This window comes from Oryx dammah, unplaced genomic scaffold (assembly GCF_014754425.2).
Source record: "Oryx dammah isolate SB20612 unplaced genomic scaffold, SCBI_Odam_1.1 HiC_scaffold_23, whole genome shotgun sequence".
In the NCBI taxonomy this organism is placed as follows: Eukaryota; Metazoa; Chordata; class Mammalia; order Artiodactyla; family Bovidae; genus Oryx; species Oryx dammah.
This window is the reverse complement of record NW_024070207.1, coordinates 14,062,636-14,075,589: the sequence shown is the minus strand read 5'-3', so window position 1 is coordinate 14,075,589 and position 12,954 is coordinate 14,062,636. Positions and strand designations below refer to the sequence as shown.

At 44.5% G+C, this 12,954-nt stretch overlaps 1 protein-coding gene across 1 annotated transcript in view; it reads right to left on the bottom strand.

Moving 5' to 3' along the window:
* MID2 (midline 2) overlaps nt 1-10,803 on the bottom strand; it is a 103,456-nt gene extending 92,653 nt beyond the window's left edge. Inside the window, exon 1 of the mRNA XM_040265045.1 lies at nt 10,604-10,803. The gene's annotated coding sequence lies outside the window, so the exon portion shown is untranslated. The remainder of the gene's footprint in view (nt 1-10,603) is intronic.
* Between the last annotated feature and the right edge of the window lie 2,151 nt (nt 10,804-12,954).

Sequence of the window (12,954 nt, the reverse complement as noted above, 5' to 3'; positions counted from 1 at the left end):
TGAGTATTTTTTCAACTTTTTCAAATATCTGTTCATCTCATCTCTCATTTATGAGAGACCTTGTTCTGGTCTTTCCTAGTATTTCAGCATCCTTTCAACCTATCTCCCATTTTCCCTACCTACCTGACTACCCAAGCACCTTTCCCCTTAAAAGCCATTATGCATTTGCCACGTGTGAGGCAGTAAATAATACCCTTTATAGGCATTATCTCATTTAATTTTCACAACAGCCCTCTAAAAGGTAGGTATTATTATTAAAACAACAAAAAAAGGTAACTTGTCCAGGGTCACATTTGTTTGCAAGTAACAAGGTAGAGATTCAAACCCAGAATAAAACTGAGAGTCCAGAAATAAACTCATATATTTATGGTCAACTGACTTTTGATAAGAGTTCCAAAACCATTCAACAGGGAAACAATAATTTTTTTCAAGCAAGTGGCTTTGGGAAAACCAGTTGCCCACAAGCCAAAGGAAGAAGTTAGAGATCTACCTCACACTATACACAAAAATTTACTCAAAATAGATTAACAATCTAAATGTAAGCACAGAAAATATAAAACTCTTGAAAGGAAACATAAGTGTAAATCTTCATGAACACAGGTTAAGCAAGGGATTCTTAAATGACACCAAATATGCAACTGAAGAACAAAACAGATAAATTGGACCTGATCAAAATTTAAAACTTTCTGTACTACAAATGACATCACCAAAAAAGTGACAATTCACAGAATGGGAAAATATTTGCAGATCAAATATGTGATACAGGTCTAGCATCTAGAAATACACAGAATGGCAAAGGATCTGAATAGACATTTCTCCAAAGAAGATATGCAAATGATCAGTCAGTATATGAAAAGGTACTCAACATCATTAGCCATTCAGTTCAGTTCAGTCGCTCATTCATGTCCGACTCTTTGCGACCCCACAAACCGCAGCACGCCAGGCCTCCCTGTCCATCACCAACTCCCAGAGTCCACCCAAACCCATGTCCATTGTGTCAGTGATGCCATCCAACCATCTCATCCTCTGTCATCCCCTTCTCCTCCTGCTTTCAATCTTTCCCAGCATCAGGGTCTTTTCCAATGAGTCAGTTCTTCACATCAGGTGGCCAAAGTATCGGAGCTTCAGCTTCAACATCAATCCCTCCAACAAACACCCAGAACTGATCTCCTTTAGGATGGACTGGTTGGATCTCCTTGCAGTCCAAGGGACTCTCAAGAGTCTTCTCCAACACCACAGTTCAAAAGCATCAATTCTTTGGTGCTCAGCTTTCTTTATAGTCCAACTCTCACATCCATACATGACCACTGGAAAAACCATAGCCTTGACTAGATGGACCTCTGTTGGCAAAGTAATGTCTCTGCTTTTTAATATGGTGTCTAGGTTGGTCATAACTTTCCTTCCAAGGAACAAGCGTCTTTTAATATCATGGCTGCAATCACCATCTGCAGTGATTTTGGAGCCCAGAAAAATTAAGTCAGCCACTGTTTCCCCATCTATTTGCCATGAAATGATGGGACCAGATGCTATGATCTTCGTTTTCTGAATGTTGAGTTTTAAGCCAACTCTTTCACTCTCTTCTTTCACTTTTATCAAGAAGCTCTTTAGTTCTTCACTTTCTGCCATAAGGATGGTGTCATCTGCATATCTCAGGTTATTGATATTTATCCTGGCAATCTTGATTCCAGCTTGTGCTTCCTCCAACCCAGCGTTTCTCATGATGTACTCTGCATAGAAGTTAAATAAGCAGGGTGACAATATACAGGCTTGACGTACTCCTTTTCCTATTTGGAACCAGTCTGTTGTTCCATGTCCAGTTCTAACTGTTGCTTCCTGACCTGTACATAGGTTTCTCAAGAGGCAGGGAAATACAAATCAAAACCACACTGAGATACCACCTCACACTCACTAGAATAGCTGTAATATTACTTCACACACACTAAAATGGCCAGAATTTAAAAAAAAAAAAGCAAATGTCAGCCAGGACATGAAGAAACTGGGACCCTCATACATTGCTGGTGGGAATGTAAATTATGCAGCAAAAATAGTTTGACAGTTCCCCAAAATGCTAAATGAATTACCATATGATCCAGGAGAACTGAAGACATGCCCACCTAAAAACTTGTACACAAATGTTCATAGCATTATTAATCACAATAATGGTGGGAACAACCCAAATGTCCCTCAAATGATGAACAGATAAACAAAACTGGTATATCCATACAATGGAATATAATTCAGCAAGACAAGGAATGAAGTACTGATACATGTGGGGCTTCCCTTGCAGCTCAGTCAGTGAAGAACCTGCCTGCAATGCAGGAGACCAGGGTTTGATTCCTGGGTTGGGAAGATCCCCTGGAGGAGGGCATGGCAACCCACTCCAGTATTCTTGCCTGGAGAATCCCATGGACAGAGGAGCCTGGTGGGTGACAGCCCATGGGGTTGCAAGAGTCAGACATGACTTAGCAACTAAACCACCACCACCACTGATACATGCTACAACATGGATGATCTTTGAAAACATGCTAAGTGAAAGAAGTTAGTTACAGAAGGTCACAGATTATATGATTCTCTTTATAGGAAATGCCCAGAACAGGCAAACTCATAAGAACAGAAAGCAAATTAGTATTTCTCAAGGGTCTGGGTGGGAGGTGGAGGAAATGGAATGTGACTGTTAATGTATATGGGTTTTCCTTTGGGGATGATGAAAATGTTTAGAAATTAGTGGTGACGATTGCACAGCTTTGTGAATATACTAAAAACCACTGAATTGTACACTTCAAAGTAGTGAAACTAAGGTATGTGAATGTTATCTTAATTTTTAAAAAAGATTCAGACCCACAATCCAGAGTGTGAACCACAGTTAACCACTATTCCACACTGCCAACTGTGTAATTCAGTAGTGTTTCTAAATTCTACTAAAGTGCTTACTCCTCTCAATTGCTTTTCTAGGTTGGTGATTGCCTGTCTAGGTTTTACAATACCTGGGATATCTCTAATGATCAATGGGTATCAGGAAATGATTAGCTCCCAATTTTTTATTCATTTAAAAATTGTAAGATTCCTAAAAACTGTTTGACTCCTAGGTCACAAAATACCTTTAAGAAATACATGAGGAAGTGGTACAACAAAAATAAAACAATGGCAGTGTTGCAACTTCAAAAAGTTTGTGAAATGCTAATCTATCCAGAATTAGAGAATATAGTAAAGATAAAGATAGGATGTAAACCTGATAAGAGTGTCACTGAATGACAGGTAATCACGAAGTTTGTTTTTTTTTTTTTTTTTGCCAGAAAACACAATAGTGTTAAGTTGCTCAGTCGTGCCCAACTCTTTGCAACCCCATGGACTGCAGCTCACCACGCTCCTCTGTCCATAAGATTTTCCAGGCTAGGATACTGGAGTGGGTTGCCATTTCCTTCTCCAGGGGATCTTCCCAACCCAGGGATCGAACCCATATCTCCTGCACTGCAGGCAGATTCCTTACTGACTGAGCTACAAGGGAAGCCCAGAATAGTTTGTCATAAAAATGCACTGATGAAATGCCTGGGCAGGCAGGTCAATTGCCATGTTAAGATACAAATGCCCACATCCACATCCACTGATTTGTTCCCTTCCATATCATTTAGTTACTGCCGTGTAGTCAAATAAGAATGTTTATGGATTTGCCCTTGTTCTAGTATAAAATTGTTTCTGTATGGCTGTCAGCCTGCACTCCCCCTTCAGGCTGAGACTCCTAAAAAAATAGTTGATGAGAATAAACTATAAGAAGGTATAAGGCTGTGTGAGTAGGCATGGATACAAAGGAGGAGTTTCAATGCAGGCAATTAGGATAAAAATAATACATTCTACAGTTACAAAATGAAAGATTGACTTCAGCATTGCCCTTCAAATCCAGCATTCAGTTAACCCTGATCAGAGAAGCTGTGATCGGCACTTGGCAGAATGCTATTATTTCAAATGTTATTTGAACATAATTAAATGTCCATTTATTTCAACAGTTTATATTCCATCTAGTTTTCATCTTCCCGGCCTGTGGAGCATGGTTCTGGGCTCTCATTACCTCCCTGAGGAACCACAGTCTCCTTTTCTTCACAGAAAAACCAGGAGTGTAAAACCCAGCCTGACCCCTGGGCTGTAGAATGAGGATTGAGCCGAGTAGTAGGCTTTATATTCTGCAGGATATTAACATTAATATCCCATGAGCTGAGCTCTTCCTTAAAACACTAGAAACTGTCTCTCTGCCTTAGAGGATGAGCAAATGAGCCCTGGCTTAGTCTGATGTTCCCTTAACTGTAAAATGTCATTCAAGTTGCCCTAGAATCACCAGACGATCTCTTTAAGATGTTTTCCAGCTCTGACATCCTATTATAACAGAGTTCTTACTGTATGTTACCACATAGGAAAGACAGCTGGGATTAATGAAAACCAGCTCCTCAAAACACAAATCTTATTTATTAGTGTGACTTGAAAGGCTGACAAGCGATGGGCATCATCATGAAAGAAACTGGAAACAAATAAACAAAATGCATTACTTACCCTTGGCTAAGCCAAGGTGCTCAAGGACAGTGGCTGGTTTTGCCTGTTGTGCCTCCAAGAAGACATAATGGGTGTTCTGGGGGACAACTGAAGGGGGAGGGGCATCCCACGGGAGTACAAACTAACGAAAACAGCTTTTGGAAGAAAAGGAAGACACCGAATTCTAGAATACTACTTAGTAGGAAAGGACCCCTCTACAGCACAAAAATGATTATTTGGGAGTGTAAAAGGCACCCAATGCACAGAATTCTCATCCTAAAAAAACGGAAGACAGAAACCCAGAAAAAAGAGACTAATGTGGTCAGTAAGTATAATTAACAGTCACTTTACATTTGTGTACCAATTTTATACTTTTCAAATGGCTCATCTCATTTGATCCTCTCAGCAAAGCCTGATTGAAACGGATTTGCCAAGTCCTGGCTCTAAGCTGAATTTGCTGAGTGATCCCAGGTAAAACATTTAAATCTTTTGGGCCACAGCCTCCTCATCTGTCAAATGAAAAATACCTGTGTTACCCAATCTCACAGGCTTTTGTGAGGATCAGATGAGAATAACATTATTAACTTGCTTTATAAATACAGATATTCTCAACACACATTCACAGATGACAGATACAGAGCAAGTTATTAAGGAAATAGTGCATGTTTGGAAATATACCCAAAATGCATAATGGTTGACATAATAGAGGACAATTACACTCCCCCACAAGTTTTCTGGAGGACATGCATTTGACTGGTATTTAACATGCCCAAATGTATCCCCTGTTAGACTGGAGTTCCCCCAAAGGGAAAAACTCTCTCTCTTCTTTTTTCGTAAGCTTTTATCATGCACAGGGAGAGCTCAGGACTGGAGGTTGATTACTGACTGACAGCACCAGAGCCAGTTCCTGTCTAATAGGTTATTAAAGCCTACTTAATATTTTATAGTACACAGATTTAATGATCTTTACAATAATTAGCTCCTAAATCCAACCATTGGCTATTTGATACAATATAGTCATCATAAACATTAAAATGAATATCACAATAGCAGAACTAGAAGTCCTAGATCTGCTACAAGCACAAAAGATTAATCTAAGTAACCAAGAAACGGATTTGCCAAGGTAACACCTGATAATTGTCAGAAATCATAAGTACAATTCATAACACCTTTATCTTAATGCCAATTACACCAGCAGTTTGGGGGTTGGAGAACAAACAATTTACCTACTGATAAGAGGATAGCTTTCCATCTATTCTAGGACTGCTTTTCCCAATCTCTGCTACCCAATGAAATATTTGTAAATTTTTAAATGTTCAGGGGCACACCTAGATGGACAGCCATCTCTAACCTCTACAGAATAAAACTGGCAATATATGTATGTAGGGCATGCTGTAGGTGTTAGGCTGAGAGGACCCAAGTTCAGGTCAGAAACAAGGGGCAGAGAACAGAAGTATATTAGAAATCAAGCTTCTACTCCCCTGGGAGCCACATGGATCCTAGCAACACTGAACAAAGGGCTATAGACAAAAGCAATCAAGGATTCTGGACCATAAACCATTTTTCTACCTCTGGGCTGTATACATTCAGACAGTCACAGTCCTGCATTAGCATTGTCTCCCATGCCCCCGTGTTATATCCCTAACTGGTCAAACTGCAACTACTGGGATTTTCTGTTTCAAGAGGATTTTAGGTTATACAATGAATTTGTTATCATATCTTTTGGTTTCTGTAAGGGGAAGATCCAGAGACTGAGGCTACTGTTCATCAACTAGAGGAGTCTGACCTGCAGGGAAGAGGCTGAGAGAAAGCCCAAGGTCAGGCAGTCGGAGCTCTTCACGGAGAAAAGATCCCAAGGAGGATAAGTCTTACCAAGGATACTTTGCTAACCCACTTAGGCAGAACCAATACCCTTATTACGAATTCAAGTGAACCCCACACGAAGAAGGGAGTGGTGGGATGTTAGCACATTGCTCAAAATCCCTCTGTCACCCATATTAACCATCTAGTAGTTTGAGCAGCTTACACAGATTTCTAAGGGCAATGCAGGAGCAGGGGGATTGTCAAAAAGAGCGTGTCTGTGGTTATGGAGGAGGGGAAGATGGAAAAAGAAAAACTGTAGAAAAAGCCACAAACCTCCAGTGCCCACAGAAGTCTCTTAACACTTTTAATTCATGAAAATGGAGAACCATATATTGACCCCTGGAAGAGAGGGGAAATAAAAAGAGGACTAGCAGCCTGCACAGGGGGGTCATTGGAGTTGGAATTTCTTGTTGCAACACCACCCATCTGGTCTCACTTGTTAGAATGATCCAACACACTGGTTGAGAAACACTTTTCCAGTCTATTTTTTCCACTGCTCAGCAATGAACACAAGGTTTGTTGAGAGACCTGAGATATAGACATTATTAGCACACCACCACCTTGGTACCCAAATTTCACTCATCAAAAAGTGAACAATTGTGAACTGTCGTATATCCATTATCAACATATTCCACATACTCTTTTGATGATGCAATGCTCTAAGTCAAGATACTCGGCCTAAGTAAGGAGGTGCTTCACACAGTGCCAATTTCCCACTTTTGCATGGAAGAAAAGAACAAAACGTAATGCTAACTGGAAATGGAACACCCCACTGGCCTCCACCAGCAGCTGAGGCCAATGGCCTAACAGCTAGGGAGTTACCAACATCCACAAAGACTGAATGATACACACGAGCAGACACCTCTGAGAACAATCATTTGAGACACATTCTATGCCTTTGCCCTATCTCCCCTTCCTTTTAGAGATTTCTGTCCCTGTTGGGGAAAGAGAGAACCTGAAAGACAGAGTGAAGGGAGGACATTCTCTCCTCTTCATCAAGTAGCAAAGGCATATACCTTGGGCAGTTTCCTTCTCAACTGTCATGGTGTCAGCAGATTTTATGGGAGGAGGGATGAGGGAATGGACAGGTTCACTAAGAGCAATTTTTGGATGCAATTATGAGACTCCTTTGGCACTGTTTTAGGATCTACAAGTTGGAGCAAGTTGCCCTGCACTTAGAGGAGGGATTAACTAAACTAATTTCACCTAAATCAATTTGCACTGTTCAGATGATATGTTCATAAAGCAACCAAGCCATTCTGATTTGCGGCAGTACTTCCCAGGGATGGCCTTGCAAGGTACAACATGCTAGATTAGGAGTCTAGTAGTCATGAAAGTAAATGGGAGGGAAATACTCGCTCCTTCAAGTCTCTAGGCTTTGCCCCTGCCCTGCACAGCCCCTCCCTGTCCTAATCCGAGAACTGCAAGTACAGAGGTATGCCTTAAACAAACAGGAGGCCAAAATGTAAGGCCAAAGCTGGGGCCTTAGCCCAGTCAGCAGAGGACTCTGCACATTGCAGGTGCTTTTAAGAAACATGGTTGATTCACCACTGCAAGATACTAATCCTGCTTAGATAGCCATGCCTAAAAGTATTTAAGCCACTTTTCAGTAGAAAGTTAACTACCCACCCCATATGGGCTAAAAATGAGTGAGGTTATGTTTTCAAATGCATTTGATTCAGATTGTTAGGTTGGAGTACATTAGATATGATTCAAGCCTTAGTTTAAAATAATCATCATTACTCTGTATGCCTTGTTTTATGTATGTTTTCATTTAGTTGCATGTGCACTAAGGGAAAAAAAAGAAACAGACCTAGGACCACAGTAGGGTATAGATTTGGCTCCCAAAAGGGTTAATAATGGCAAGTTTGGGTTCCCAGTAAACCAGGGTTCCTACTTACACCCAAACTATTACCTCAATAAAAGGTAAATGAAGTACTTTCTTTGAAAAGTATAATGCTGAGGGTTTATAGAATCCTTTCATCTTCAAAGGATCAAGGCAAGACTCACAATAGCCAGTACACAATATGATGTCTTTCATACAAGTGCATCAACTATGAAAGAAAGGTCACAGGAATGTCCTAAGGCCACAAAGCCAATGGAACATCAGATTTGAAATGAACTCTCTGATCTCCTTGGCTCCTAGACTTGTATTTCAACCACATAAATCAAGCTGTGTGGAACCATCAGGGGAAATCTAATTCACATTGTATCTCTGCATTAATTGATTGGGCAGGAAAATATTAAAATAGTAAAGACTCTTTCCCTCTCAAGGCAGTGATGAGTGGAGTGAAAAGGGGGATGTGAGCATTAGGGGTAACCAGCTGGGGTAAAATGAGAAGTAGGGGAGGGACCATCCCTATTCAGGGTTCCGCTTCCATTGGAACATTGCCAGAGAACTGACTGGAGTATTGGAAGGGGACAGAATGGAGGTAAAGGCAGCCCTTATGGCCCACCTTAAGAATCAGAAGAATCAACCGACATTTGTACTTGTCTATTTACATAGCCTCTAATACACTTCAGACACAAACAACCATAACCATCCACCCTCCCCACACTCAGAAATCCTCAAAAAGGCAAAGCTGGTTCAGAAGCCAGAGGCTGCTTGACAGGAAGCCTGGGAGTGCACAGGACTCCAGGAGACGTGTGGTTCTGGTTGGGAGATTACGGTGGGCAAGTAGGCGTGTGATCACCGCGTAGGAAGAAGGCGAGTGAGCGTGAAGGCGGGTAGGGGAGTGTGGAAGAGAAAAAGTGAAGAACCCAACGACCCCAGGGCCCCCAGTGTCCTGCTCTGAGAAGAAACGCCTCCAAGAAATGTGCTGCACGCGTTATGCTAAGTAACCGAAACCTTATCGTCACCAAAAATGTTTCTGTCAATCTACTTCGCTGTTATTTACTTCTTACGAGCCAGGAATGGAAAAACCCCACCTTTCCCGGGTTCCATCGCAGTCTGTCCGAGGGACCTATAAGTTTTCCCTCTCCCCCACTGAGCTGGTTTCACAGCTAGGCCAAAAATAAGGAACCACCCAGACAGAGACTCCAGGATCATTCCCTGGCAGCAAAGGGATTAAGTTTCGCCCGGCCTCCCCGCGGGCAGGGTGTCCGCAGCATCTCTGGCTGCCGCAGCCACCACAGCCAGGCGGCCGAGGGGCGCCGCCCGGGGCAAGGAGGTGGCCGGCCGCGGGAGCGTGGGAAGGCGGCGGTGCCCTTTCCCAGACTAGCGCCCAGGCTCTCGGAGAGCTGCTCGGGGAGGGGCCCGCGCCCGACCCGGCTGGACTGCGCGGGAGGCCTAGGACCCGCCCCCGCCCCGGACCCCGGAGTGCAAACTCCGTCCCTGGAGGGCAGCGACGGGTGCCCGGGCCCCAGCGACGCATCGGGGAGCCAGGGCCGGGCCGGGGCGCCCTCCGCCACCGCCGCCACCTCGAGCCTCGCGGGGCCCCGTCACCCCGCCCCGCAGAGCCCCGGAGCAGCCCTCGGCCCCCGCCGGGCCCCGGCCGCACCTGAGACGCGCGGCCCGAGCCCGGGGCCGAGCCCTGCGCCGGCGGTGGCGGTCGGCCCCCGGGGCCGCGGCGAGGGGGCGCGTTTTACCCAGAGCCTTCCCGGCTGCCGGCCATGTCCTCGGCGCGCCCTAGGGCGCCGGGTGCTCGCCTGCCTCCCGCGCGAGCTGGCTCAGGCTCCGGCGCGAGCTCCCCGGCTGCCACCGCTGCCGCCGTTGCCGCCGCCGCTCTAGGCCGCCGCCCGCCTTCGCAGCCGCCGCCGCCGCGCAGCAGCCAGGATCCGCCCGCCCGCGCGCCCCGCTGGGGACAGCTCGGCGGCCGTCACGCTACCGCGGCTGGGTCTCCCGAGCCAAACTTAAGAGTTTTCGCTCCTCAGTCCAGGGGCAGCACCATGACACCGCGGCAGCACCACACTGTCATTTCCGCCGTCGCAGGGCGTGGGGGGCGGGGGGGGGGAGAGAAGGCAATCCCGACGAAAAGGGGGATGGGGTGGGGGCGAAGCGGGCTGGGGCTGCTGCCCCGAGGGAGCGCTGGGGAGGGCCCAGCAGCCGGGGCGCTCGGCCACCTTCCCCGGCTCACCTTCTGCCGCCCCCGCCGCTCCCAGCTCCCCCTGCCCCTCCTCTGGAGGCGCGTTTACATGTTTTCTCCCCTGGCAGGAGTGACCGGAGAAACCTGAGCGAGCAAAGGCAGCGGGTGGGTGGGGTTCGGGTTACTACTGTACCTACCAGCTGATTCCAGCAGCCTTTTCTCCAGCGCCCTGTCATCTTGAAGGAAGACATACGGAGAGGGGCCGGAGCGGGTGTGTGTGTGTGTGCGTGCGTGTGTGTGTGTGTGTGTAAGAGAGCGAGAGCGCCAGCAGAATGTGTGTGAAATGCAGAACGAAGACTCTGGCCAAACTCTTCTCCCAGCCGCCAAGCCCCTGGCCCCCACAAACCCCTAGGTTAGAACAACGAAAGGGCCGTTGCCACTAGCAATAAGAGAGTGCCTAGGTCCAGCGCACAGGTCCTCGGATGAAGCTGCTCAATGTAAAGTTAACTACAGAGTAAAACAAAAATAGTGGAGGAGACAGAAAAGGGCAGACAATTGAAGGAAACCCAACCCCTCTTTCTTTTTACAAAGGGAGAATGGCTGTGTTTTATTGGCCTTGGGCAGAAGTTGTGGAGATGGATTAAAGCCACCAAAATTAAAAAACAAAACCAAAAAAGCGGGGGAGGGGGGAGAGTGTAGGGCCTCATTTACACATGCAAATCCGTGATGGGCCAAACCAGAGGGTCTTTAATAAGAGGACAATGGGACAGATGTTAGCTATATACAGGTATTCAATGTCCCTAATAAGCTAATTGGTCCAGCTGGAACCCAGAAGCGTTCATTGGTCTGGAGTCCGCCCGTGGGACCTGTCATTGGCTCAGAGACCACCGCCCCACTCCTCGAGGAGGGTGGGAGAGGGAAGGAGGAGGAGGCCCCAGAGGAGATTCTGTACCTCACATAGGGAAATGAAAGGGATTTTTTTTTAAAAAAGGCAAGATGAGGGGAAAGGAGTGAGAAAATGGGAGGAAAGAACCCCCTCTCCCATAGCTCTCTCATTACCTTTGGTGGGAATGAGTCCAGAAAAATTAAGGTAATTCTGGGTGTATCCCATCAGGGAACCAATAGTAATTAGCCAACACCCCTGTTAAACAATGTTCAAGAGAGCACTGAGGTGGAAAGGAAGGCAAAAATCACAACCAAGCTATCCTGATGAAAGTCTGGCCCTAAGAGAAGTAAAAGTTAATGAGTCACACCAAAAACACAAGCAAAAATAAAGCTAAACTAGACAAGAGGGACTACATTGAACTTAAAAACTTCTGTGCAGCAGAAGAATCAACAGTGAAAAGGCAAAAATAGAGAGAAAATATTTGCAAACCACGTATCTGGTAAGAGGTTAATAGGTAAAGAACTCCTACAATCCAAAAACGAAGTAAATGTCACGATTAAAAAATGGGCAAAGGACTCAAATAGACATTTCTCCAAAGAAGATAAACAAATGCCAATAAGCATATGAAAAGATGCTCAGCATCGCTAATCATCAGGGAAATGGAAACCCAAACCACAATAAGATATTATCTCACACTCATTAGGCTGACAAGTATTTAAAATAAAACAGAAAATAGTAAGTGTTGGTAAGGATATGGAGAAATTGGAACACTGTTCACAGTTGGTAGGAACGTAAAGTGGTGCAACTGCTATGGAAAACAGTGAGGAGGTTCCTCAAGAAATTAAAAATAGAACTACCATGTGATTCAGCAATTCCACTTCTGGAAATATATTTGAAAGAATTGAAAGCAGACTCTCAAAGAGATATTTGCACCCTCGTGTTTATTACAGCATTATTCACCATAGCAAGAAGTGAAAGCAACCTAAATATCCATGGAGAGATGAATGGATAAAGAAAATGTAGCATATACACTCAGGGTATGTGTACTGAATATGGCATATACAAAAAAAGAGGGAAATCAGCCTTAAAAAAGAGAGGAATCCTGCCATAGACTATGACATGGATGAACCCTGAAGATAATATGCTAGCTAAGTGAAATAAGCCAGTCACAAAAGGAAAAACACTGTATGATGCCACTTACAGGAGTACCTAAAGTAGTCAGACTCATAGAAACAGAAAGTAGAATCATGCACTCCAGGGGCTAGGGTGAAGGGGAAGAGAATTGTTTTGTGGATGTGGAGTTTCAATCAAGCAGGACTGAGGTCAGGGGTTCTGGGGAATCTTGCGTGAAGCTGTGCATGTGGTTGTATTGTACACTTAGAAATTGCTGAGAGGGTGAATTGTATGTTACATGCTTTTTGTCACAATAAAAAATTAATTTTTAAAAAATTGAGTCAGAATTAAAATAGTCCTAGCATAGCAGAAGAGTGTATATGTAAGAATTGTGTGTGTATATATATATATATGTATTATATATATTTACATATTGCAGATATTAAGTGAAAAGAGCAAGCTTGTTTATGGTTTGTCCATCCATGTATGCTTATAGGAGTTTTCCTGGTGGCTCAGATGGTAAAGAAGCTGCCTGCAATGCAGGAGACA